Source organism: Ambystoma mexicanum, chromosome 9 (genome assembly GCF_040938575.1).
Source record: "Ambystoma mexicanum isolate Mex_15411 chromosome 9, UKY_AmexF1_1, whole genome shotgun sequence".
NCBI lineage: Eukaryota > Metazoa > Chordata > Amphibia > Caudata > Ambystomatidae > Ambystoma > Ambystoma mexicanum.
This window is the reverse complement of record NC_090931.1, coordinates 1,227,585,748-1,227,612,546: the sequence shown is the minus strand read 5'-3', so window position 1 is coordinate 1,227,612,546 and position 26,799 is coordinate 1,227,585,748. Positions and strand designations below refer to the sequence as shown.

At 42.4% G+C, this 26,799-nt stretch overlaps 1 long non-coding RNA gene across 1 annotated transcript; it reads right to left on the bottom strand.

The window, feature by feature from the left end:
• On the bottom strand, positions 1-26,369 carry LOC138489027 (uncharacterized). Its single transcript, XR_011274744.1, has 2 exons — positions 25,816-26,369; positions 1-2,977 (listed from the first exon to the last, which is right to left on the bottom strand). It is a non-coding gene; the product is annotated as an uncharacterized lncRNA (long non-coding RNA).
• Positions 26,370-26,799: the final 430 nt, after the last annotated feature.

Genomic DNA, 26,799 nt, shown 5'->3' with positions numbered 1-26,799 from the left:
TCTGCTTTCAGATATGTTTTTAAATGAAATGGCACACTCAATGTTGTCAGTAACAAAATGAGAATAGAACGACAAGAGCAGTCTAATTCGCAACTTTAAACATGTTGATAAAACACTGGAATTCCCTCTCCTACACTGACTGAAGAGCTTCACACTCATACACTGCCCCCACACGCTGCAGAGTAATTACCTTATCTATTCTGTATGTATTTTTCTCCGGCTGTTCATTTTCTGAATGTGGCAATTCCCTTGAAGAGCACCCCCAGCGAAAACAGGCATCTGTTCTTAAACCGGGGTTATTGCCTGGAACTCCCAGCTTCTGCAATGTAGTTGGGATCTGCTTCTCCCTCAATTATGAACTGCCCAGCCAGCCAAAAAGGTCCTTCTCCCAGCTCTACCAAAATCGTCTGCCCTCTCCCCCTTTTCAAGATTCTACAGGAAAACTTGGTTACCGAATGCTTGTCCAATAAGATTCTATCATGTCATCTCCTCCCTCACTGCACAATGGCTTATTTTTTTTACAGTTGCAACTGTAACACACTGATTTCCTGCTTATTCGAAGTCTTTGCTTCCTGCAGTTACTGTGGACAGAGCACAGAAAGGCAAAAGAAAAAAAAACTTGAATGTGTGTTTAAAACTGATTTTCAGAGTAGGCCTCATTTTGCAGTGAAGACACATTCTTTTATTAATGAGTTATAATTATTAGTCTTGTTAGTGAGATTAGTTTGTTAATTACCAAATGTGTCTCTTGCAACATAGGCATTTCAGGTGAGAAATGGTGTGCATTTTGAAGGTACAGATGTGTGCTTTTAACTGTGAAAAATGTATTTGCATTTTATATGTAAAAATCGTTTTTGACTGAATAACCTGCCCTTACTTATATGTCCATGTTACACTGGCAACACATAGCTTGAAACAACTGCATCATAGCAATGCACCAAACCCATGCAGTGGTGCTGCATAAAAAAAAACATGCTACACATTTATCCTGTGCAGTAGTGCTGTACTCTGTGCTGTACTCTGTGCTGCAACACGCTAAATAACCTTACATATATCCTCCTTTTTTTTAGAACTTAGCTACGATCCAAGCCAATTTCTAAAAACAAGTTTGCCCCCCACCCTTCTTTTAAAATGCATGTGTATTGGGATATCTTTCTCTTCCTGACGTAGCTACCAGAATCAGCAACATTTTTATTTTTACTGATAGCAAAATCAACCATCCACCCATGATTAGCACCAGGACAGCCAAACACACTATTGAGCGTTCCCCCCAGGTTCCCCAATTAAATCTTTCCACTTCTATTATCCCCAGATTAATAACTGTAATATTGTTTTTTCTCAAATTCATTTTTATAACATGTCTTTCTTTGTGATTCAATAAATATTCCACATCCGGATCTATTGGAAAAGTGTCCCTTTGAAAAAAATCAATATTTTCCACTTGGCTTTCCCAAATATCGTTTGTTACATGTCACAATGTTACAATGTTAACCCTCCAATTGACACAATTGTATCCTTTGGAACCTGTAAATAAAAAACATTATATTTCACCTGTTTAACCACGTATGTTCCATGGTTCAAATGTACTACTGTCATGTTCTTTAAGCAGGTGCTGACCAACCATTTACCTCTGACCATCTTAGCCTGTGCCAGTTCTTCACTCCCAATATTGCTAATAATCACTTCACATCCTTCTGATATACTTGGGTCAGATTTCAAACCACAAATAGCATATGTGGCATCAGGAACAAACAGTTTACCTGGACACATATAATTTTGGTCTTTAAATTTGACACTTGTTTCCAGGTTTGGTATTAAGTAAACTTCAGGTTCCCATGACTGAAATGCCACCACTTCTGGAGTCTTAATCTTAATAAATGTATCCTCTTGCCAAAATCCCACGTTGTGTACCCACTTCGTTTGATAAATAAGTTCAGGAGCTACATATGGGATGCATAGCAAAAATCCAATTTCTAGTCTTTTCAGGTCCACATATAATGGCATTGCATTACCCATTTCAAATGCAATTTTTACCTGTACCACATTAATTTCCCTCCTGGTCAATCTTTCTATCATTTGACGAATAATATCCTGCGAAACAAAATACAAGGGGATATGTCCTTGAATCAATTGTGAAACTGCAGTTTGAACTTCTCTCATATAATTTGTTAATAGTCTATCAACAGGACTCATTATGTTCAATATTTCATTTAAAGTTCTGTCATGTTTAATAATTAGCTTCGTTGCCCGTTGCATCACATCCGCTTGTTCATTTAGAATGATTGCAGTTTCATTTATGAATCTTACTTGTTCATCCAGTCCTCCTCTAATCCCATCTAATTTTTTTTGTATTATTTCTAGGTCAATACTCAGTTGTTGCGCTTTAGTACTCAGTGTTCCTACCGAAATAGCATTGGCTGTTGATATTGTGGCACCTATTATGGCTCCAACTATAAACATTACCAATGATATTGCGAGCATCACCGCACCTCTCTTTCCTCTCCTCTTCTTAATGTCTGCTGAATTCACAAATGTTTTCTCCAATTGCATCAATATATCTCTTATCGACTGCTTAGCGTCCTCTTTTTTTATTTCCAGCCACTCTTTAGTCTGTTCAATTTTAATTCTGGTATTGTTCAAATGTTTTTCAATCAAAATCTCAGGATTCAATGGTATCTAGATATTTTGGAAAATCATCCTTCTATCACTCATGACGAATCCTGGTGCCTCTTCCACCGCGATACCAGATGCTGGTCCAGGTTCAATGACCACCTGTGCTTCTGAATTCTTGAAGATCCCTCCGAATATCATCACCATTAAACATATTGTTGGTGTCATCTTTAATGCTGATCGCTTTGCAGCCTTGGTCTTCACCCCCCTTCGGGGCTTTCCCGGAATCCGTCCACGTGGGCTCCAGGACTCCATCGTCTCCCGTGGCCTCTGATCCTGGAACCTCCGATCAAATAATGTTAATTTTCTAAATCAAATAGAAAAGAAACAAATTAAATACATAGCACAATACCAACTTCACCCGTTTGCCAAAAATAAAACATGCTTGGTAAAAACATTTCGCTTTTTTTTTTTTTCGTTCTGAAATTAAACACAAGTTAAAAAATAAAACAAGCATACATAAAACAACATTTAACATTCAATCTATTTTCATTCTGCATACTAATCCCATAAATTCCTTTTTTTAAAAAAACTTTTTAATTTATTTATGTATTTATTTATTTTTTAATATAATATGTGTTTGCATTATCTATATTTTATATATATATATACATATATTACAGTGTTTATGTGCCATTATAACAATCAACTTTTTAACTTCTCTGTCACTGCCTCCTGACTGTACCCATTTATTTTATCTTTTTGTGTTTAAGGGACTTTATCTGTTTCTACATGCTCAAGCTGCCTGATCCCGTGTCTGGGATGGCATGGCTTGATCTGATTTACGTGGACAAACTGCTCTATCGCCGTTTCACCTTCATTTTTCAAAATTTTATAAACCACAGGAGAGACCTTATCTATAATTCGAAATGGCCCCTGCCAGATGCTAGAAATTTAGAATTTTTATGTTTACTTTTTCCAAAATGAAACTTGTACACCTGATCCCCAACACTGTATTCTCTCACTGATGTTCTTTTATCATAGTATGTCTTAGCACTGTCAGCAGCCCTTTCCAGATTTCTCTGCACAAAAGCAAATGCATGTTGCAAATGCTTCCTCAGTTCATCAATGTACTCATGAACTGTGGATGCACTCACAAGTGTCTGCTCATGTGTTCTGTATAGCAGGTGTTGTGATAACACCATTTTCCTACCTGTCAAGACCTCTTGGGGGCTAACACCTGTTGCTTTGGCAGGAGTTGATCTGATTGCCACTAAAACTAAAGGTAGACGTAAATCCCAGCTGGAACCTGCTTCTGCCACGAATTTCTTTAAAATATCCACAACAGACCTATTGCTCCTTTCAACTGTACCTGAAGACGCTGCCCGATATGCGATATGTAGTTTCCTTTTCACACCTAGTATTTGCCATACCTTACTCATTAGAGTACTTGTGAAATTACTTCCTCTGTCTGACTCAATTCTTTGTGGCAACCCAAACCTTGAGAACACATGGTTCACAAGCAACGTGGCTGCTGTTTGCGCACTACAATCTGGTGCAGGAATGCATTCAATCCACTTCGACATCAAACATACCACACTTAAAATATAACGGTTTCCCCTGCTCGACCTTTTTAAAGGGCCTACATAGTCTATTTGCAAATCTGACCATGGGAGAGTTAGGCCTCTTTTCATCAATGGTGCTCTATGCATTGGTGAAGCAGGTTTAAATTGGGTGCACCAATTTTAGACATCCTCTAGTATATAATTCCACATCTTGGGACATATGTGGCCAGTAAGCGTAATCTTTTAGTATCTCCAATGTTTTTTGTGAACCTCTGTGGCCTGCAGTTATGGCATCATGTGCATGGTGTAGCATCAGCCCTCTGAATGAAAGGGGTACCACCCACTGTATTTGTCCTGTTATGGACTCTCTAATCATGAGTCCATCCTGTAATCTAATTTGTTTTTTTATTCTTTACTAGCACCCTCAACTCTTCTTTTCCCATGCAATCATTTTCTGTTAAAGGGTTTTGTTCAGGATCTATTAAATGATTGTAATAGATTCCCAAAATTCGATCATTCTTTTGTGCCTCAATCAAATCTTAGTCTGGCGTATCATGACTCCATTGTACCGCTGGTTGATCTACCTCCTTTGGTGCTTTAGAACGTGTTACTGCATCAATCTGTATTTCAACCAGTAAATCATCAATAGGTAGCAATTCTCCCATCACAGCCCCAATTTTAGCCAGGTGGTCTGCCTTATCATTTCCCTCCTTATCCTCTCCTGGTGTTTTTAAATGCCCACAAATTTTTCTCCAGTATATTGTTAGATCATTCTCTGACACCAATTTGCCTATGGCTTGTATCATTTTTCCATGTTTAAGTGGCTTTTTGTTGTATGTAATCATTCCTCTTGCTTTCCAGCCAGGTAAATACTCCACAAAACTATTCTGTGCATAGTCAGAATCAGTCACCAGGACAATTCCACTGAACTTTCTATCAACTGCAGTAGTAATTGCTTTATAAATGGCTGCCAATTCCGCCACTTGACTGCTCCTAGCTCCAATCCTCATCCCTATACTGGGGACTCCTTCACATTTCAACCAGACATTTCCTATTCCTGACACTAATTGTTTATTACTGTCATTTTCAATGTGAAAAGCACAACCATCCACATATACAGTTGGCAAATCCTTGCATGTTTTTTCGTCAAAAGCTTTGTGTGGTGATTGTTCAAATTCCTGCCAATTAGGTTCCACTTCCATTTCATTTGATATTTGTTCAGCTGCGCAGTCATGTAAGTCGGCTAACCCTTGAGCAATTGGGCTCTTTTTATTTTGTCCATATCTCACTTTTATAGGAAAACCTTGTAATGCCATGAAGTGATTCTGGACTGCGCTAGATTACCTGACCTAATTCTTTTACTCTCTAAAAACTGCAAAGGTTGATGATTTGTTTCAATAATCACCTTTTCTCCCAGAACAATGGGGCGAAAATGTTGTAGCGCCCACACAGTGGTTAATAGGGCCTTTTCACATTCATTAAATTTCATTTCAACTTGGGAAAATGCCTTACTTGCATAGGCAATTGTTTTGTGATTCAAATCATGTTTTTGTGATAACACTGCTGACATACAATGTTCAGAAAAACCTATTTCTATAAAGAAATCCCTACCTTTTATGGGATATGCTAAACATGGTGCCTTTACCAGACATTCCTTCAGTTTAGCCACTGCCTCAGACTGCTCTTTTTCCCATTTCCAGGGAGTATTCAGTTTAAGCAGTTTAGTCAATGGTTGAGTGATTTCAGCATAATTTTCAATGAATTTTCTGTTATACCCTGTCATTCCTAACAAACTTTTTACTCCTTTCACATTCTTAGGATTTTTTAATCTTTGTATGGCCTCTATCTTCTTCTTTTGTGGATTTAGCCCATGTTCAGTCACTTCATGGCCTAGAAAGTTCACTTTTTTCTTGCACCATTGTGCTTTTTGCAAAGATACTTTGGCGCCTGCTTTCTGCAATTGGCCAAGCACATGTCTTATTTCATCAAAATGGCTTTTCAGGCCTTCATTTTTTATCAAGACATCATCCACGTAAACTATGGTTCCTCTTTCCGCTGCATCAGGCATGGCCTTTCTCAAAAATATGCCAAATTCTCTCCCACTATTGATGTACCCGAACGGCGTTCTAAGCCAGGCGTATTGAGTCCTGTCAAATGTAAAGGAAAATAAATTCTGTATCTCCTCTGCCAATGGCACGCACCAATATCCAGATGTGAGATCTAATGTGGTAAACACTTTTGAACCATGTACCTGAGCTAGGCCCTGATCAATGAATGGCAATGGCCATCTGGACACTGGTACTCTTTTATTTAACTCCCTCAAGTCTGCACATAGCCGCCATTGACCATTTGGCTTTAACACACCTAAAATAGGTGTATTGGATGTGCTATGAATGGGCCTGATGATTCCCCGCGATTCCACATTTTTAATAATCTCTGCCAATGATTCTAAACATGCCAGCGGTAGTCTATACTGGCGTACAAACACTGGACTTCTGCTACACCCTTCTGGTAGTGTGGCCACATGTAAATCAGTTAAACCACAATCATAAGCATCTTTTGCAAACACATCCTTAAATTCCATAAATATCTCCCTCAGATTGTTTCTATCCTCATCGCTGTTACATGCATCTGCTAATAAAATCTGCTCTTCTACCATTTTGGAAAATTCTGGAAAATCTTCTGGTAAGGGAATCTCGGCTTTCTCCTCTAACTGTGTGGCTGTGTCTTTTTGTAACACTGCCAATTTGGGCTGCCACAATGGGCTGATTTTCTGTTTCATTTTCATTTAAATCAAATGTGATGCAATTTTCTTGATGGCCGCACACTGTCTCATTTGAATCATAAGGGTACACAGAATGAATTTTAAATATTCCTTTGGGCTCAGAATTCAGGTATTCTGGAAACTCACCCTTAGCATCTACATACCTTTCAGGTATATTTCCAATCACCATGTTACTTAGATCTGCAGCATAATGTGATTTTTGTATAGCCATTCCTAATGGGGAGTTTTCCTCTAAAAGAATGTCTTGACAACCTTTGTTATTCAACATCATTTTTACAGACCCTTCACCAATATCTACCAATGGAGTGTATTCATAATCCAGGCCCTGCTGTTTTATGGATTCATTCAGGCACACAAATGCATCAGAATCTTTCATCTGCTGTCCATTTCTGCACTTCAGTGTTATTGCAACCTGTTTGGTGAATGCAGGAATAATAGTATCCTTCCTCATCTGTAATTCAACTGCATATGGGACCAGCTGCGCGCAATGAAAAGCTTTTCTTTTGTCTTCACATTCAGGTGCAGGCCCACCGAGGCGTGACCATATCTTTTGATTAAGGAAATCTAACACATGCACATCCTATGCATGATGTCGTTGCCCATGTAAAAGTCATTTTGTGCTCCACTCACTATCCACACATTATGGTGAATTGTTTTTTGTCCAATGTTAATTTTCAGCATGCATCTGCCTGCAATTCGGTTTTCAAAGTCTGGACTGTCCAAACCAGAGACATATTGGTACTTAATTCTAAATTTCGGGATCTCCTCCCTCTCCATCATTTTTTGCAATAATTTCTCATTAATGAAACTCCTTTCCTGTTCAAGCGCTAGAGTGCTTTTATTGTTTATTTATGTCATTTATACCAATATGAACCCATGGTTGCTCATGCTCCATGTGTATTTCAGCAAGAGTGGTAATGTGTTTTTCTGAATCTGTTTTAGGAGCAATATTCTGTATGCATGTTTTCTATTTTAAATAAAAACGTAATGTGTGCTCATCTATGGCAGTCTGCCAATTTTTCCTTGGGTCCAAGTATATTTGTACAGGTAGTTTTTCATTGTCGCTCTGCATTTTGTCTTGACACATCAATATAACAGTGACACTAGGTATGCAACTATTCTGGAGATAGACCTCCACTGCATCATTTGTTTTGGCAACGGTGTGACATTCATTTATGTTGCTGTTTTGTGATTTTAATTTCTTAGGCCTCAATGGTTTTTTTGTTAAAAACCACAGTACTCCATTTACCCCATCTATGAGAGGAGACAATCTTTTCAGGCATCTGTCCCCATCAAAAATGGAATTTCACAAATAGATGTGATCAATACCTCTTGTTTCATTCTGTGCTTTCCTATTTTTATGTCAACCTCAGTGACACCTACAATGGGCACCTCCTCCCCATTAAAGTTATGCACTGGACCTTGGTTTTCCCTCACTGTGACCTGATTCTGTGGGGATCTCTCTTCATTGATACTCTTTACCAATTCTTTAGACATAATTGTGGCCTGTGCGCCAGTGTCAATCATTGCAAATGTTTGGCATTTTTCTTCTACAGTGATGGGAGAATAATACCTGTCCTCAACTTCCTCTAACATACATAAGAAATGCGAATTATTACTTATTTCAGGGCTCACCTTTCTCAGGCCTTTTTCACTTTTGGCTAAGCATATTGGTAAATGAAAAGACATGTTTTCCTCATTTTTGCCCATTTCTGCGCGAGATACTTTATCCAATTCTCCATTTTTAGAGTTTTTTTGGAGTGTGGCCACTGTTCGCCCATCCATCCGGGTATCATCAGAGACCACATTACAACCTTCCAACTGAACATGTGTAACAACATCATCCAGCAATTTGTCATTGTTTAATTCTGTGCATTTGTGATCATTTAGTGTGGAACCAGCCCTTTGAGCCTCTTCAAAAATACATGGCTCAAAGAATTCTTCAGGTGATTGACTTGTACCCTCCTTTTGAGTATTTGCTTTTTCTGCCTGTGTTTGGTCATTGTCTTGCTTGCCCAGGGAAGGAGCTGTAGCATCCCCACTTACTCCCTGTTCACTGATATTCCCCATGCATGAGTCATTTTTCTTAAATCTGTCCCTTTGTTCTTTTGGAATTCCTGATGTTTCTTTTTCATTTGTACAAATCTTCACTGTTTGATTTAGCTCCAGGTTAAACCGTACCTCTTTTATTAGAAGTATTTGCATTTTCTGTTACATGTTCATTTATTGGTGCTTTCACTTTTAAATCATTAGGCATCTCAGAGTCATTATGTAAAATTACATCAGAGCAATCTGTCTTTTTGGCACTGCAGGTATCATAGGTACTTAGTCACTTCTCAGAAGCCCCCCCGGTCATTGCTATGGCCATCAGCCCCCTCATTGGATGGTTGTTTTTGCGCTGTATATAGCTTTCCTATTTGCTCAGCTAACATTTTCACTTGGGCCTCGAGGCACTGAAACCTTTCCATCTCTCTAGAATCCTCTTTCTGTGGCCTAGGTCGATATTGGTTGTTTTCCCCCTGACTGGATCTATTCTGATACCTCTCAGGTGATTGATTTCTATTGGGATGGTTCCTGAACTCTTGATTCATTTGTGGAGGGGAGCAGGGCGCGCCCATCCTTTGGTTATAGTCCCCTGGTGGAGAATCATTGTACTGACGTGGATTGTAGTTCATGTTCTGCCTCATGTCCTGTCTCTCAGATTGTGAGTACTGGCCCCTATGTTGATTCCCATTATCGGTAAACCGATCCACATATCGGGGTCTATCCTGATTACCATATATCATAGTGTTGGGATCAAATCTGCTCTGTGTCCCCAATGTCTGGTAGGGACCATCATTTCTTTGATCTTGGTTTTGTCTCTGGTTATTATTCATACCTGACATATCAGGCCGATATCCTGCCCGGGGTCTATCCCCTAAATACCTAGGGCTGATGTAGCTCTCCCTATTGCTAGGATCATGTGATTGGAACATTGGTACAGGAAAGGGCGATCTTTGTTGATTACCCCTTTGTTCAGATGTCACATTATTTTTGCCTGGACTTTGGGCAGACTCAAGGGACATTTTGGCTGACCTGATTTCCATCACTGTGGCTGAGGGTTCTTTAGATTTAGGTCTAGTATCTTTCATTTTATCACCTTCTCTACCCTGACAATAGAGTACCTCATATAGTTTTGCGCTTTGATGTACAATCCATTCAAGGGACTTGTCACGGTCAAATTCACGGACCAATTGTGATATGATGTCTTTCTGAAGCCCATAGAAGTATGCAGTTTTAAACTCATTAGAATTGGGGTCAAAAGATACATCAAAGCGAGAAAATGCTCTTTTTAAGTCCTGTAAAAATTGGCGAGGGGATGTATTAGGGCCAGCAGTGATTGTGTAAGCGACTTTCTTTGCCTCCTGCAATGACTGGAAAGGAGAAAAATGACACCTAATCTCTTTTTCAAACTCTGCCCATGTCATACTCTGCTGTTCATTCAATCCTCTTATGATACTGGCCGTCGGGGCATCTAAAGTTAAATGAAAAAACTGCCTGTACTGTTCCTTAGGTATCTGGAGTGCTTTAAAAATGTCATGCACCGCTTCTAAATGGTCCTCTATGCAGCATTCACCTCCCTTTTTAAATGGTTTGATCAGAGTTTTAATAGATTTCATTATCTTTATGGGGCTACTTATTGTAATGCATGGAATTGCACCACTTTGCGATTCAATCCTGGTTTCAGGTGTATGGGATTGGTGGCGCCCCCCACTGGGTGTATCAAATCCCCCAAGGGTGCTGCAGCCAAGCCCACTCACCAGCCCAGTCACTGGGGCACCAACTCTTTGGGTAGAAATAGAATTCACCTCAACTCCATTAAAGGTGGTGCCTTGCCACTTATCCTGGGACCTGGGAATGCACATTTGCTGTTCTAAGTCCTTACACTTTTTAAGGAGTCTGTTTGCTTCATTTTGCAAATAGTTATTTTCATCACTCATCTTATTAATCACCTCCTGCATGTCGTACATTTGCATTTGGCATTCATTGAACTCTTTATGTCTCTTGTCTCTTTCTTGAGTCATTTAATCATTTCTTGTTCTGCACTCTGGAGATCACATTCTTTTTCACAATGTTCTTTTTGTAAAATCTGCATTTCTGAAACAACCTCATCTTTATCTTGGCTAATGTGGTCCACTAAGGCTTTTAAATGTACCAATTCTTGCTCACTGTCTTCAAACTGTTTCTTGCTTTTGCACAATTGAGAATCTAAATCCCTGCATTTTAACTGCATGTCTTTTTGGCATACATCAAATTCTGCTCTTAACATGTCCTCTTTCTTATTTGCCCCATCTAGGTCAGTCTTCAATCTGTTAATTAGCTGGGTGTCATTTTCTTGCATTCGCAGGGACCTATTCAAAATAAACCAGATCTTGGCACAAAGTCATACCAGACAATCTTTCTCTGCATGTTTGTCACTTGCATTTAATAATCTCAAAAGGCAAATCTGAATTATGCTGCCTGCTGCAAAAATACTGTCTAGTTTTTCTTTCTGCACTTCACCATGAATGCAGTCGTGCCATTCTGTGGCATTGTTCGACGACCACGTCCCATGTGCAAATAACTTTGCCTCTAGATACTGCACTAGCTCTGGGAATGTGGCTTCCATTTGAGACATTCTGAAATGCGTTTTAGTGGCACACTGCTATTATAAAAATGGGTTCCCTTTAATGTGCAAATGGCAGTGTGAGACACGCTTGCCACGCCCAGTAGGTACTCTATGATCACTTTCCCGGCCAATGCACCATAAATATGTTGGGTATTTTTGTGGAGATTTGGGGCCTGACGGTATTTTCTTACTGCCAAAATAATCATTCAGATTGGGCTATGTATAACAATAACACAGTGCATATGCATTATTTCAGCACGCAGACCTATTTAGATGGCATGCGCGGTTGGTATGTATGTATAGTGGTGAGCATAATTCCTTTGGTTTATTTGTGACCCCAATATCCAGAACCCCTTGTTTTGTTTAGATTTTTTGTGTGATCACTAGAGAGACCTCAGGCCTACATTTCAGAAATACCACATCTTCAGTTTTAGTGTGCCACCATGGGCGATTCCCACTGAATTATTTACAACAGTGAGCTATATGTGGTAATTTTCACTACCTCATATACGGTAGTGAACTATGTCCCAGGTCTCTAATTTTTGCTGACTCATGTACCTTCAGCAAAAGGCTATTTTACACCCAGTCACTTATTAGGTTCTGTCCAGAAAACACCCACTTATATACTGAATGGAATCATGCACACAACTACCGCCAAGCCTTATTTTTTAGTTACCTTAAAAATGACAATTGCACTGTTTAAACATTTCCCCACGTTTAAACATTTCCCCACCACAAAGGAAAGAGAAAAATAAAACACACTATCCGTCTGCTTTCAGATATTTTTTTGTATTATAAAAATTGAAAAAATGGCACACTCAATGTTGTCAGTAACAAAATGAGAATAGAACGACAAGAGCAGTCTAATTCGCAACTTTAAACATGTTGATAAAACACTGGAATTCCCTCTCCTACACTGACTGAAGAGCTTCACACACATACACTGCCCCCACACGCTGCAGAGTAATTACCTTATCTATTCCGCATGTATTTTTCTCCGGCTGTTCATTTTCTGAATGTGGCAATTCCCTTGAAGAGCACCCCCAGCGAAAACAGGCATCTGTTCTTAAACCGGGGTTATTGCCTGGAAATCCCAGGTTCTGCAATGTAGTTGGGATCTGCTTCTCCCTCAATTATGAACTGCCCAGTCAGCCAAAAAGGTCCTTCTCCCAGCTCTGCCAAAATCGTCTGCCCTCTCCCCCTTTTCAAGATTCTACAGGAAAACTTGGTTACCGAATGCTTGTCCAATAAGATTCTATCATGTCGTCTCCTCCCTCACTACACAATGGCTTATTTTTTTTACAGTTGCAACTGTAACAAACTGGTTTCCTGCTTATTCGAAGTCTTTGCTTCCTGCAGTTACTGTGGACAGAGCGCAGAAAGGCAAAAGAAAAAAAAACTTGAATGTGTGTTTAAAACTGATTTTCAGAGTAGGCCTCATTTTGCAGTGAAGACACATTCTTTTATTAATGAGTATTAATTATTAGTCTTGTTAGTGAGATTAGTTTGTTAATTACCAAATGTGTCTCTTGCAACATAGGCATTTCAGGTGAGAAATGGTGTGCATTTTGAAGGTACAGATGTGTGCTTTTAACTGTGAAAAATGTATTTGCATTTTATATGTAAAAATCGTTTTTGACTGAATAACCTGCCCTTACTTATATGTCCATGTTACACTGGCAACACATAGCTTGAAACAACTGCATCATAGCAATGCACCAAACCCATGCAGTGGTGCTGCATAAAAAAAAACATGCTACACATTTATCCTGTGCAGTAGTGCTGTACTCTGTTCTGTACTCTGTTCTGTACTCTGTGCTGTAACACGCTAAATAACCTTTCAGACCAAAATAATTCCTGCTGCAAGAGGTAGCAGCATAGGCGGCGGATGCACTTTTCCTATGCAGAACTCGGGGACTGTTTCAGGGAAACATTGTAGAAGTGAAATGGATAGACGAAAGGGAGGAGGTACATGCAGACAATTACATACAACTTGAAAGCACGGTCAGGGAAGAGGCAACAAAACATGTGATACTGGAGTACAATACAGAAGGGGCACAAAGGGCGGAGCAATTGGCTAATGCCCATAGGAGAATATATTGCAAAACCTCAACAGGGCATGATATACCATGGTGCCACACAAGATCTCTGATGCAAACAAGGGCTTGAGTGTTTCACAATGGAAGGTGGGAACGTGGGATGATGCAGTACCACACAGAAGGGCTGCTGGGATATGAAGAGAGCGTGATAAAGAAAATAAATAATGAATGCAGAGCAATATGGAATATGAACACACATGCATTAATATGGATAGACGAGAAACACTGTGAAGTGGTCATAAAGACACTTACACAGCATTCTTTATGTTTCAGAGCAACAGGGGCGACCGTACTGGGGATGAACGCTGGCTGTGAGAGGACAATGAGCATCCCAGTGTTGCAGAAAGGGACAGCAGCAGTGTTGAATTTCTGGTGGGCTTGTGGATACAAAGCTTATGCCCAGCTACCTCGAGACTGGGAAAGAAGATGCGCACTTGTGAACCTCTCCAACCCCGCATTTGTCTTGCCCTTTGGGGACCTGTTACCTTTCAACAAACATTCTACAACATGGCAGAAGACAAAGCAGAAGGAGGTGAGAGACAAGCAAGGGCAAGTGACGAGAAAGAAAAGGAACAGCAACTATATATCTGCCGAGTCAGCCCTGAGTTTGGATGCAATCCCCCAACACTTAAGACTTTTTGACAAAGCAACAGTTTTCTTCACATCCCTACTTCTCCCCGGGGTACAAGCAGCCGACAATGTTAAATGGCTGCAGATTACCTGCTATGAGGTGCTTAAGTAGGAAAATGCAACTGAAAATGGTCTGAACGCCGAAGAGCTCTGTGCCATGTGCCAGATGGCCCTACAGAACAGATTTGTTATTGATTTAATGTCTGCAATGGAAGGCGGGGTCTGCCACAAAATTGGAAGCAGCTGTTGCACAGCAATTTCTGCTACTGATGCTGCCAAAGGAACTCGCATGGAGGCTGTCGAGAAGATATGTACACTACCAGAGGCGTAGACAGGTTAGGGCCTGAGCGGGCAAGGCCCACCCAAAATCTGTAAATAACCATTCAGCAGCTGTGTGTACACATTTATAGATGTTAATGTGACTGTGGTAGGCCCTACTAAATTAGCTTCAGGACTCACTTGATAGAAGACCCTTGCAACGCCTCTGTACACTACATGAGAAAATCAGAAAAGAAACACATGATACTTCCTCGGACAGTTGGCTGGACTCACTATTTGCCTGGGTGCCAGAGTGGCTGGTGGCTGTGTTCAAAATAACTGTGCCTGTGCTTGTTGTGATGCTCATTGCCTTCTGCGTCGGCGGCCCAAAGCAAAAGTATGGTATATAATGTCTGCTAATAAAAATAGTGATGAAGATAGTGAGCTAGAAAAGCAACCAACCAGGATGAATGAAGGACAAGACGGAGTGCCTGAGGTTTTTATAGAACCCCCACCAAATGCAGAAGACTATGCTCCCTAGATTGGATGGGGTTGTTCAATAATTGGGGACACAGTGAAAGGGTATGAGGAAGAAAGAGGGGACTTGGACAGGGTAACACAGCTATGGCTGCCCAAGGAGCAAAGTAGGGGAAGGATGTGTCAATCGAAAGATCGATCGAAGGGGGAATGTAAAGAAGGTGCTGGTTCAGTGCCAGACAGGGGGGTGAACCTACCAATTGTGGGAATAAGGGGGATGGGCTGAGACAACTTCTAGGAGGGAAAGAAAGGGTGCCTCAAAGAGCTATAGCCTGCCCTAAGAACCAGGCATGGAAGGGAACATGGGGGGACACTTTGTATATAACACACCATGGACCCAAGGGAATCAGCTGAACAAATATGAGAAAGGTGAAGCCGCTGGTAACCACTCTCCATGGTGGCACTGCAGGTGGGCTTCACGTTGTATGCTCACTTTTTTATCACATGGCCCATGCGGCATGGCATGAGGGAGGGGGAAGCTAAATTCAGGGTGATCTTCTCCAGCAGACCGCAGTTGCTGGAGACAGCACCAAGTGATGTAGTCAAAGTCGGTGAGCCAGTCCGACCGCTACTCATGGTAGCTGGGAAAATCGACCGATTCCAGAGAGGTATTCGCATAGCATCAAGGTGGCTTCAAATCGCCCCATGGCCTTCGGGCATGAGGAGATGGAATGGAGGGCGCTCCAAGAAGAGCCAATCAGATGGTAAATTCTGGTGTGCCTGGAAAAGAACATGCCCACACAGTGTCCACAACAGTGTTTGTGAAATTACTATCTTGCAGGTGATGTGTGTGTTAATGTCTCCCTTCCCACTAGTTCAGGGTATCTCGTGTACCTTCCTTTCTGGTGCTGACCAGTGGCAGATGAATGAAGACCCGCAGGTCAGCACAATTATGTTATTACTAATTGAAAAGTGTTTATAGGGAGGAGCAGGAAGCAATGTGGCACCACACGGGGAGGACGTGGGCTGAAAGGGGGTAGGTCTGTTTGCTCGAATCACGTCTAACTAATGTATGTTTGGCTATAGGGGTATGAAGAAAACCACAAAGAGTGATGCCTCACGGAACTGTAGTTCAGTCCAATCGCTTCATGGATTTTGTCCAATGCAATATGAGAAATATTGAACCAGTATTGGCCTTTGTGCTCACATAAAATTGCCTTTTGGTACTTCAAAGTCCTGCGTTCATAAATTACACTGGAAAGTAAAATTGCAGGTTTTAGCAATCCCAGGACATCCCGAACATGTTGTTATGGCACAACACAGGGGCCTCCTGTTATGCAATCTCTTTTCTTGACTTCATTATTGTTAGAATGTAGCAGCAGGTAAATGTTTTCACTGCAAGCACCACAATGCACATATGTGGATCCACCAATCAGATCGCTCCTAACAGTACAAGTCTATGTCCTATCCCTAAAGGGTGCTATTTTATTGCTGTTCTGAGGAAGAAGACAAGTATTACTATTCACATTCCCTGGTTTGTTTTCATTGAGAATATATGTGATTAATCCATTAGACTCTCACATTATAGTAAACCATTTTCATCCTGCAACTACTTTACTGTTCAAGGAGGGTAGGCTTTTAGTTCGAACACACGCTAATGGCAACATGTGCACTTGTTAGCTATATGCTCAACAGGGAGTCATGGTGACAGTTGAGCTTGACACGGCTCGCGATTTCAATTACAGTCTGAAGCAGGCTTTTAGTGACCAGATCATCGTGAGAGACTCCTCTTTAGCCCTTAACTCTGGGACGCTTGAAGGAAAGAACATGTTCTGTGTGACTAGCGGATCCTTTCTAATCAGAGGGAGAGAGATGTCTTTGTTGCAAAGGCAGGGTGTTCAGAAATGGAGAAGAAGGATAGAGCTTTGCAGGAGCAGCCTAATTATTCAGTCCAACATTAAAGGGAGCATTTCCACAGGGAGCCTAGCCATCACCCTAAATCCTAAGCCGGGGAAAATGCACACAATCATCTTTTAATCTAAACTCTTACAACCTTCCACCACATTGACTGTGGGCAGCGAGTGAGTTCCAATCACAAAATGCATTGAGGCCATATACATGGGGAAAGAGAGCTATATAAATAACTGAATGCAATACAATAGATAGATTTCTGTTGTTACTTAGCACATATACAATTGTGTAGTGGAAGCTTTCGAGGAACCATCTGCCTCTATACATCCACGGACAAGGCTAACCACTTTGATACTACTACGGTGGCAATTTGTCATGGTAGATAAACATATTAACATAACATAAGATGAACATTCTGGCCTTTCTGGTGGCGAGCATTTCACATCTTCAGTTAAGCCCTCATATAAGAGGAAACACCCGGCTGACACCAGGGCGATGGGTGAATGTGTGAGAGGGAGAAGTAAGACCCGAGTTAAGGGGAGTAGAAGTGGTAAGGAGGAGGAGGAGGAGTCTAGGTAGAACTGCCCACTCCTCACCAAGGATCTATGTGATCACTGCGACCACACATAATTGCGACTGCAAATTAAACCCTCTTAACACCACCCCGTACCACCCCCATATTACTATAATATTCCATACCCCCCACATATATATGTGGTGTAAAGGGGGTGTTTAAAAAAATCAGGCCGTCGCAATTATGAGGGCGACATTTTGGGCCATTACCCTCACCAACAGGTGTCAATCAAAACGCATGTAAAAAGACAACACACTGGAACCTCTCCCGCAAGCAAAGAGTGCATAGCACACAAAAAACAATCACTCTAAATTAGAGAAGAGGGACCGCGTTTCATGCCAACAATCAAGGAGCTGAGTCTGGATATGGTGCACATATGTTGATCAGAATATGTCTGGAAGCCTCACTTTCCTCTACTGGGTGTTCACTCCCAGTCTCTATTGATTGGCTTGTTGGTGCAGAAGAATACTCCATGTACCTTTAGGTACAGGAGACTGAAGAGTGTGACTAAGCAGGGTAAAGATTTGAGAAACCCATTGGATGTAGCTTTCTTGAAAATGCTGTCATGCAAATGGCAACATACAAAGATGCCGAAATTCTGTAAAAAATACGGAATCAGTTCCAATAACATACAGACAAGTAAATCCCAAGTCTCCTTTTCCTTGGGGAAATATGTACACAGAGAAGAGAAAGATCCCCTTAAGAACAGTTGCATTGATTCTTGCTGATACGAAAATATGTCTAAGTCCCTTGTGGATTGGATATTTTGAGTTGCACTTTCATTTCTCAGGAGTGGCCAGCTATGCCTATTGAATAGAGGGGCAGTCCTTCTCTCTTTTCCATGGATGCTGATCTGTAAATGGGATGTTCCCAATGGCTGTGGAGAGAAACCTTCAGTGAGGTCTTCTGCTCCTGAAAGTCTTCCAACGTCTCAATTTCTCTGCTTGCCTTGTTTTCCAAGGGTGGCCTTACAAGTTCAGAGAACTGGAGGGAAAAATGATTCCATGAGCAAAATCCCAGCCCCTTTCTATTATTGACCACTTGACATAGATGACCACCTGACATAGATGAAGGCTCATTTCATTGCTTGTCCATTTTCTCTGTCCAGTGAACCCTAATCCCTCCATCTCTGCTTGCCAGGAATTACAATTTAGCCAGATCCAGGTATTCAATGAATGGCAAAAGCATCCCCACTGGGCCCCATCTAGCTTGAGAGACATTTCTGGCACTATGGTTGAAACAAGAGACTCTTGGGGGTCTCTAATGGCTTATCCTGAATGCTCGAGAAAGGCTAAGCATGTTGCTATATGAGAGAGTAATGTGGTGAGACTTGCTGAGGAAGAAGGGAGGCCCCTAAAGTCACCTTCATCCCCATGATCTATCAAGGGCAAAGTTATGTGATCACTATGCTTCCCTAACCATGCCATATGGCTGTGGGCATTGTGGTGGCTACTTCTCCCCTGACATTCACAGACTGAGTGTATACTTTGTCAGTGCTGGGTGTCAAAGGAGTTGCACAGCAGACTTGTTGTGCTCCCTGATGCTGTGGCGTGGAGTGCTATTTGCAAATATGTTGAAAGGAAATAGTGCCATGATTTTATGTCCGGCATCTCACACTCATTCATTAGGGGCCACATATTGCAAGATTTCCTTAAATAATGTGTATTCCAAATGTGGAGTTGCTCAGACATATTCCCAATGGGAAGTGAGTTCTACATAACACCATAACAGGTTTCTGGAATAACAAATCCCCTTTCAAGTGCTATTAGAAACATTCAAAATGTGTCCCTTGGCTATTCAATGAATTATGATAAAAAATACTGTAAAATTCACAAGCAATACCAAAACATGCTACCTTTTCTAGGACTTTGATCTATCTCTACTCTACTCTCTGCCCTCTGTAACTCATCCAAAACAGGACTGCGAGACTTGTCCTTGGCATCAAGGCCAGGGATTGTATCTCTCCAAGACTGAAATCTCTGCAGTAGCTCCCAGTGGAGGTGAGCATTAAGTTCAAAACCGTCTGCGTTATCCACGAGGCCTTCTGGGGCCTGCAACCTCAATACTTCAACTCTCTCTTCCTAAATATCTTCCTTCTCAAGCTCTTCGCTCATCCGCCTCCAACTCCCTCAGGGTTAGTCGCTTCTCTAAGCAGCGAGTTGGTGGTAGATCTCTTTCTTCTGCTGGGGCCTCCCTCTGGAACAGCCTCCCTGCCTCTCTGAAACTTGAGAAGAACCATCTCTGGTTCCAGAAGCACCTCAAGACCTTCCTCTTTGCTTCAGATTTCCTACCTCCTCCTCTCCCCTGCTGATCTCCTGGATGAATCTGAAACTGCACTGGTTACCTGGTCACCCTCTGATCTCAGGGCCAGGTCACCTCCCCACCAGTTGCACACCTGCACTGCCCCCCTGGAAACCCTCGCACTTGGGGACTGTTCTGCATCCCTACAGCCCCTAATTGCACTTGACACTGGATGTTTGCACTTACCCTTGCACTTGCCACGAGCTGGGCACACTTTTATTTATTGACTTTATTTATTTTACTGTTATCCTATGTACTGCACTTCCCCCTCCCCTTTCCCCCTGCACTTTTCCCCTTCCCTCCTCCCCTGCACTTGCGCGATCTCAATGTCTCCTGGCCTAGTAGGTTCGTTGTTTCTGTCTTCCCTCTGTTTCCCCTCCCTTGCCTCGTTGCGCGTTGAAACACTTGTGTATAGGTGCGTTATAAATCCCATATCATATCATATCATATCTGCCACCCCGCTGACTTAAAAGGGACTGACAGATAGACTCAAAAATTGATGATCCTTACGAAGAGATAAGAAAATACTGTCAGTTTAAAAAAAACATGAAATAAAACCGCAATGTGCACCAACATATATTCAAAAGAATAATTGCCAGTTGATTTTCTCATTCCTCCTGAAGGGAAATGTGTATTTGAAATAAAAAAATCCCAAATGTTTCCTGTGTAAGAATTTGAAACACTTGGCTGCCTAAAATGTCTGTTGACAATTTTGAACACAAATGATTTTAGTTGGCTCCCGGTGTAGTTAGGAGATGAAAAATGTCAGTATTGTTTATTTATTTATTGATTTATTACATGTGTTAATACACCCAAACCCAGAGGTATCACAGTGTAGGTTACAGGTTACTTGCTGGTTACATATTGGAGCATACTTAAAACATTAGGGGACAGGGTAAGGGGACAAACAAATCAACTTAGCAGAGAATACGTTGTTACAATGCATAGGGAGAAGGTAGTCAACCAGGTGTTACAAGTCTTAGTAACAGTCTAACGCGATAGGAATATACATAACAGAGGAATATATACAACAGGTGATAACAGTTCTGAGGGTGTGATTAAGGCCAGTGTTAGCGTTAGAATTTGTTATAAATCCAAGTTTTTCATAATTTCTTGAAATGGGTGTGGGAGGTTTCATTGCTGATGTTAGCTGGGAGTGAATTCCAAAGTCTGTGGGCGGCGAACAAAAAATGGACATCACTGGTTCTCTTAAGGGGTTTTACAGGTGAGGCATTGGTTGAGGTAGGTGGGGGCATTTTGGGTAATACATTTATGCGTGGTGAGACTTTTGGGTGGGATTCTTGCTCATATTGGAAGCCAATGAACATCTTTCCTGACTTGTGAGATTTGGTCTCTTTTGTTTATGCCTAGTGCTGCTCTCAATGATATGTTTTGAAGAAAGAGTATGTTACAATAGTCTAACTTGGACTTGGCTGCTCTGGCAAGTGTGATACAGTTCTGTGTAGAGAGGAATTGTCTACGGAGAGAGATAAGTTTGGTTGTGTACGATGTGGAGGAGGCGAGAGAATTGATATGTTTGCTCATGGTTGGGCTGGAGTCAAGATAAACTCCTAGGTTTTTACTTGGTTGGAGATAGGGATGGGGGTACCATCTATATCAACAAAGGTGCAGTCTTGGGGCAGTTTTTTTAGTTGAGCTGGTGAACCCACAATGAGAATCTCCGTCTTTTCACCATTCAAACAGAGGCTGTTAGTTGCCATCCAGTTCCGGATGAGGGAGTAGATTTTATTTATGATAATTGTGTCATGATCTTTATTTCCTGTGATTTGGATAGGTGTTTGCATGTCATCAGCGAAATTGGTGTATATTACTTCCATATCGTCCAAAGCTGCAAAGAGCAGCTTAGTGTAGGCATTGTATAATGTAGGGGAGAGACAGGATCCTTGTGGTACACCCAGAGGGACATGTATAGGGCCAGCTGTTATGCTCACCTGATATCCACGGGGATGCCACACGATGCTGGAAGGGAGGCTGTGCGCCGACCTGGACCCCTCTCCGCTGGTTTGTGTGTTGACTGGAGGGCAGGTTCTATAACAGGAGAGTGGAGGTTTAGATGCTGAGCCTGTGATGGGGTTCCCACCTCCCACTGACCAAGTCCCTTCCCTTAGGGATATGCCTCACCTTAGTTTCTTGAGTGTGAAGTTCTCCGTCCTGCATCTCAGTGGTGCTGGGGTGCGTGTAGTCGAGGGCATTCTGAAGGCCTAGTTACTTCACTGGTCTTCTGCCCGTGCTCCGGGTCCAGTCCGGCTGTGACACTGACTTGTTTAAAGTGCGCAGGTGAGTGCCTTTTAGTCTTTTGTTCCCTGTGCTTTTCTGTGTTTTTTCCCTTTCTTGGCTCTTAATGTCTCTTTCTGCCTTTCACAGTAATTGTTGCTGTTGTGGAGCTGTAACGCCGGATGATTGGTAATTGGAACAGATAATTGTTCCCTGCTAATGCTGTTCTTGTTTTTGCAGGTTGCGGTGCGCTCCAGAGATGGGTGAACCACCGAGCGCGGACTGATGAGCAGATGGAAGATGGAGCTGCTACTTACAGGTAAGCGTTCTTGATAATGTTGTCCTTGTTCTTGCAGGTTGCCGGTGGAATCAAGGAGTGATGCTGCAGAATCAGGTCACCGGGAGAAGCAGATGAGCTCGAGCTGGACAACGTGAGCGTTACGCTGCAGGAGTGCAGAATAACGTGAAGCGTGAATCCCAGTTCGGGCATGGCTTATATATCCAGCCACACCTGAAGATTCAACCACACCCAAAAGACCCATCTGCATGCTTCAGTTCATGGAACTGAGCTACAGGAAGTGCCTCCATGGTGGATTTAGCCCCAGAATGGGCTTGCCTTATACTGGATAATGAGCCTGGCGCCAAAGGCCCCAGGACTGTCTCCATGTCTGCTGTTGATGGGTCTTTTGGACCCTTGGAGTCACTGTGGGGGGCTGCAACCTGACAGCTGGCAGGGGGCTGTTAAAACTGAGGGGGTCAGGGATAGGAATCATGACAGAGCTGCCTCATCACCTAAAGCTACCCTGGAGGTTCAATCTGATAGGAACAATTTGGTCCAGGCACTTGCATTTTGTGAGAAGTGAAAATTGTTGGAAAGGGCTAGGCATAGTTTATCGTGGTTTACCAAATCAAATGCCACTGAGAGGTCGAGTAATAACAAGATGCAGAGTTTGCCTGAGTCTCTGAGGACATCCATCTGATTTTTGAAGTCGAAAAGGGCTGTCTCAGTGCTGTGTTTGGGACAAAATCCGGATTTTCTGTCACCTAACAAATGATTGTTCTCGAGATGGGATTATACTTGGGTGTAAGATATTTTGTCTATTATTTTAAGGAGAAAAGGAACTTTTGTGATGGGTCTGTAGTTGGTGGGGATGGAGGGGTCTAGGGAGTTTTTTTAGCAGAGGTGTTACCCAGGCTTCTTTAACGTCTCAGGGGACTGAGCTAGCGCTAAAGGAGGTATTAATAAAATTTGTGATAATGGGGACTAATGTAGGGGAACTTGTTTTAACTAGTATAGCTGGGAAGCTGTCACCTTTGCAGTAGGAGGGTTTGAGTGTTGGATACTTGGTCCTGAGTGACCTTGATGAAATCGAATTGGGATATTCTGGTTGAGGTTGTCCATGAGACAGTAGGGTTGGTTTTGACACTATTGTCCAGTTATTTTCTTTTTAGTAGAATTTTATCTTGGAGGGAGTTGATTTTAGTGGCCAGGGTTTTGCTAACTGAGATTAGGCTGGGGGGAGGTGGGAGTTTCCAACTCTCCAAGTATTTGCGAATAGCTCTTTTCTATTAGAGGCAGCATTGGTGATGTGTAAATTAAGCAAGTTGGATTTATGTGTAATGATAGTATGTTTATATTTCTGAGAGAGGATTTGGGGTTCTTTAGTACCTTCCTTGGTAGGGTCTTTTCTAGTGAGGTGTTCTAATGCTCTTTTGTTTCTCCTGAGTTTTATAAGCTTGTCGTTAAACCAGGAATGCTGTGTTTGGGTAGTTTGGGTTTGAGTGGGGCTATTTCGTCAATGGCTGTTTTAAGACATGCATGGTAAGAATGAGATAGGCTACCTGGGTTGATGGTGGTAGTTGGTTGATCCTTTAGCAATTTGTTGAGGATGGGAGAGAAATAGTCATGGGTAAGTTTATGTGAGTTTCTTACTAGTATTGGGATGAGTGGTACTGAGGATACTTCTAGGGCTTTGCTGGTTGAGACATTAAATCGGATGAGAAAGTGGTCTGACCAAAAGACGTTGATGATGTCTACAAGTTGAACTTTAGTGTTCAGGGTTAGTATCCAGTCAAGGATTCTACCTTTGGAATGGGTAGGTGCATTCACGATTCGAGAGAATTGCATATCGTGGAGAGCTTTGTAGAATGCTGTAGCTTTGTGGTTAAGGGGGTCACTGAAACAACCAAGGTTCATGTTGCCGAGTAAAATGAATTTAGTCTTATGTTTGAGCATCAGGGTTATGTATAAGGGGATGTCGGTCTCCGGTTGGCTAGCAGAACTAGGTGATCTGTAAAGAAGTAGTAAGTTAATGGTAGTTTTAGGATCTGTGGTTATGTTGAGGGTGAGAAGCTTGTTACAGACTCTGAACTGTAAAGAGGTTTTGGAGATAATGACTACTCCTCCCCTCACAGTATCTTGACGGTCGGTTCCAAGTATGTTATAGTCTGATGGGATCGCTAATGTCAGTTGTATACCTGAAGCTGGGTGTAACCACGTTTCAGTTAGAGCTATAAAGTCTAAATCATGTTCCAGAAGGAGATTGTGTATTTCAGTGGCATGTGCGCCAAGGGATCGCATGTTTAGTAAAGCGCCTTTCAGATGTGGGGAACTAGGAGCATTCTGCGAAGCAGTTGTAGGGGTGTAGATATGTAATAAGGTACGCAGAGCACAATAAGCAGGTAAAACATTGCTGTTACAATTTTGTAGGCGATGAATAGTACCCATCGATAAACAATATAAAAGTGGGGGTAGATAATAGGATGACAATGCAGAACAGGGAGACAAATGGTGGTGGTACACAGCCAGTGAGTTATTTGGAGACAGAAGGAAACGGGCTCAGATAGAAACGCTTGTAATTCACAATAAGTTCACATATACAATAGTAATCGGTCAGGAGCTCTATATCTGCGTAAAGTAAGGACAATCCTACTTCCTTGTTCCTTTCAGGCTATAGTAAACTTGATAGGCGAGGTACACAGCTATATGGCCGAGACAAAGGGCACAACAATAGTAGTATCAGCTGGATTTTGATGGTCGATTTGCAGGTGGGGCAACTAATAGCAAAAGAGCCTAGAGATATACTAGTTCAAAAGAAACATTGCAAAACAAAGCGAACAGCATATGGGCCTTTGACATAACGTGTGGAGGAACGGCGTTAGATGGTGAGGTCATAAGATAGTTATAACAGTACCAGCTAGCATAGAATTCTGTACTGATTACGCTAGTGGTAGGCAGTGGCACTGGCGTCCATTAGAAGGGCACACTTACCCTATTGGTTAAATAGAAGCACAGCATTTCATTATTGTTCAATTGTTCGTAATGATCAGGTCTTGGCGAAGGGGATCGCCTGTGATTTAGTAGTCCAGAGAGTATGAGGGCTAAGGCACTGGGTACTGCAAGGGGGAAAGTGCAGAATATTGCACCGTACGGCAGGTGTGCATGGACAGGCACAGACATGATATGCCCTTAAGTGGTGGCCCTTAGGGGGTGCACCGGCTCTCGCCTTCGAGTGGTGATGTGTCCCAAATAAATACAGCTGCAGCCTAGCCAAGGCTGTTCATGTTGCCTACCAACTGAGTCCACAACACGCAGGCCGCCATTTTGGGAAGGGTCCTCGTGTGTTGCCTGGCTCAAAGGGGTATAAAGGAGGCAGGCAATAGCAGAAGCACATGGATGCTGATACTCATGAGGATGGATTCACTCTTCAACGTGAGCTTACCCATGCAGGAGAAGTGGGTAGGAGACTCGGCTATTGGATTCGCGTGTCACGTTTCTCCTGAAGCCGACGCTGGATCCACGGAGCAGGCTCCTGCCCTCCATGGCAGTAGCTGGTATGAATACAGGCACAGACAGGATATGCCTTTAAGTGGTGGCCCTTAGGGGGTGGACCGGCTCTCGCATTCCGGCGGCGAAGTGTCCCAAATAAACACAGCTGCAGCCTATCCAAGGCTGGACATGTTGCCTAGCAACAGAGCGCACAACGCGCAGGCCACCATTTTGGGAAGGGTACTCATGTGTTGCCAGGCTCAAAGGAGTGTAGAGGAGGCAGGCAATAGCAGAAGCACATGGGTGCTGATAATCATGAGGATGGATGCACTCTTCAAAGTGAGCTTACCCAGGCAGGATAAGTGAGAAGGAGGCTTGGCTATTGGATTCACGTGTCGCGCTTCTCCTGAAGTTAACGCTGGATCCACGGAGCGGGCTCCTGCCCTCCAAGGCACTAGCTGGTATGAATAAAGGCACAGACAGGATATGCCCTTAAGTGGTGGCCCTTAGGGGGTGGACCGGCTCTCGCCTTCCGGTGGTGACGTGTCCCAAATAAACACAGCTGCAGCCTATCCGATGCTGGACATGTTGCCTAGCAACGGAGTGCACAATGCGCAGGATGCCATTTTGGGAAGGGTCCTCGTTTGTTTCCAGGCTCAAAGGGGTGTAAAGGAGGCAGGCAATAGCAGAAGCACACAGTGCTGAAAATCACAAGGATGGATTCACTCTTCAAAGTGAGCTTACACAGGCAGGATAAAAGGGAAGGAGACTCGGCTGTTGGATGTGCATGTCGCGCTTCTCCTGAAGCCAACCCTGGATCCATAGAGCGGGCTCCTGCCCTCCAAGGCAGTAGCTGATATGAATACATGCGCAGACAGGATATGCCCTTAAGTGGCAGCCCTTATGTGGTGGACCAGCTCTTGCCTTCCGATTGTTG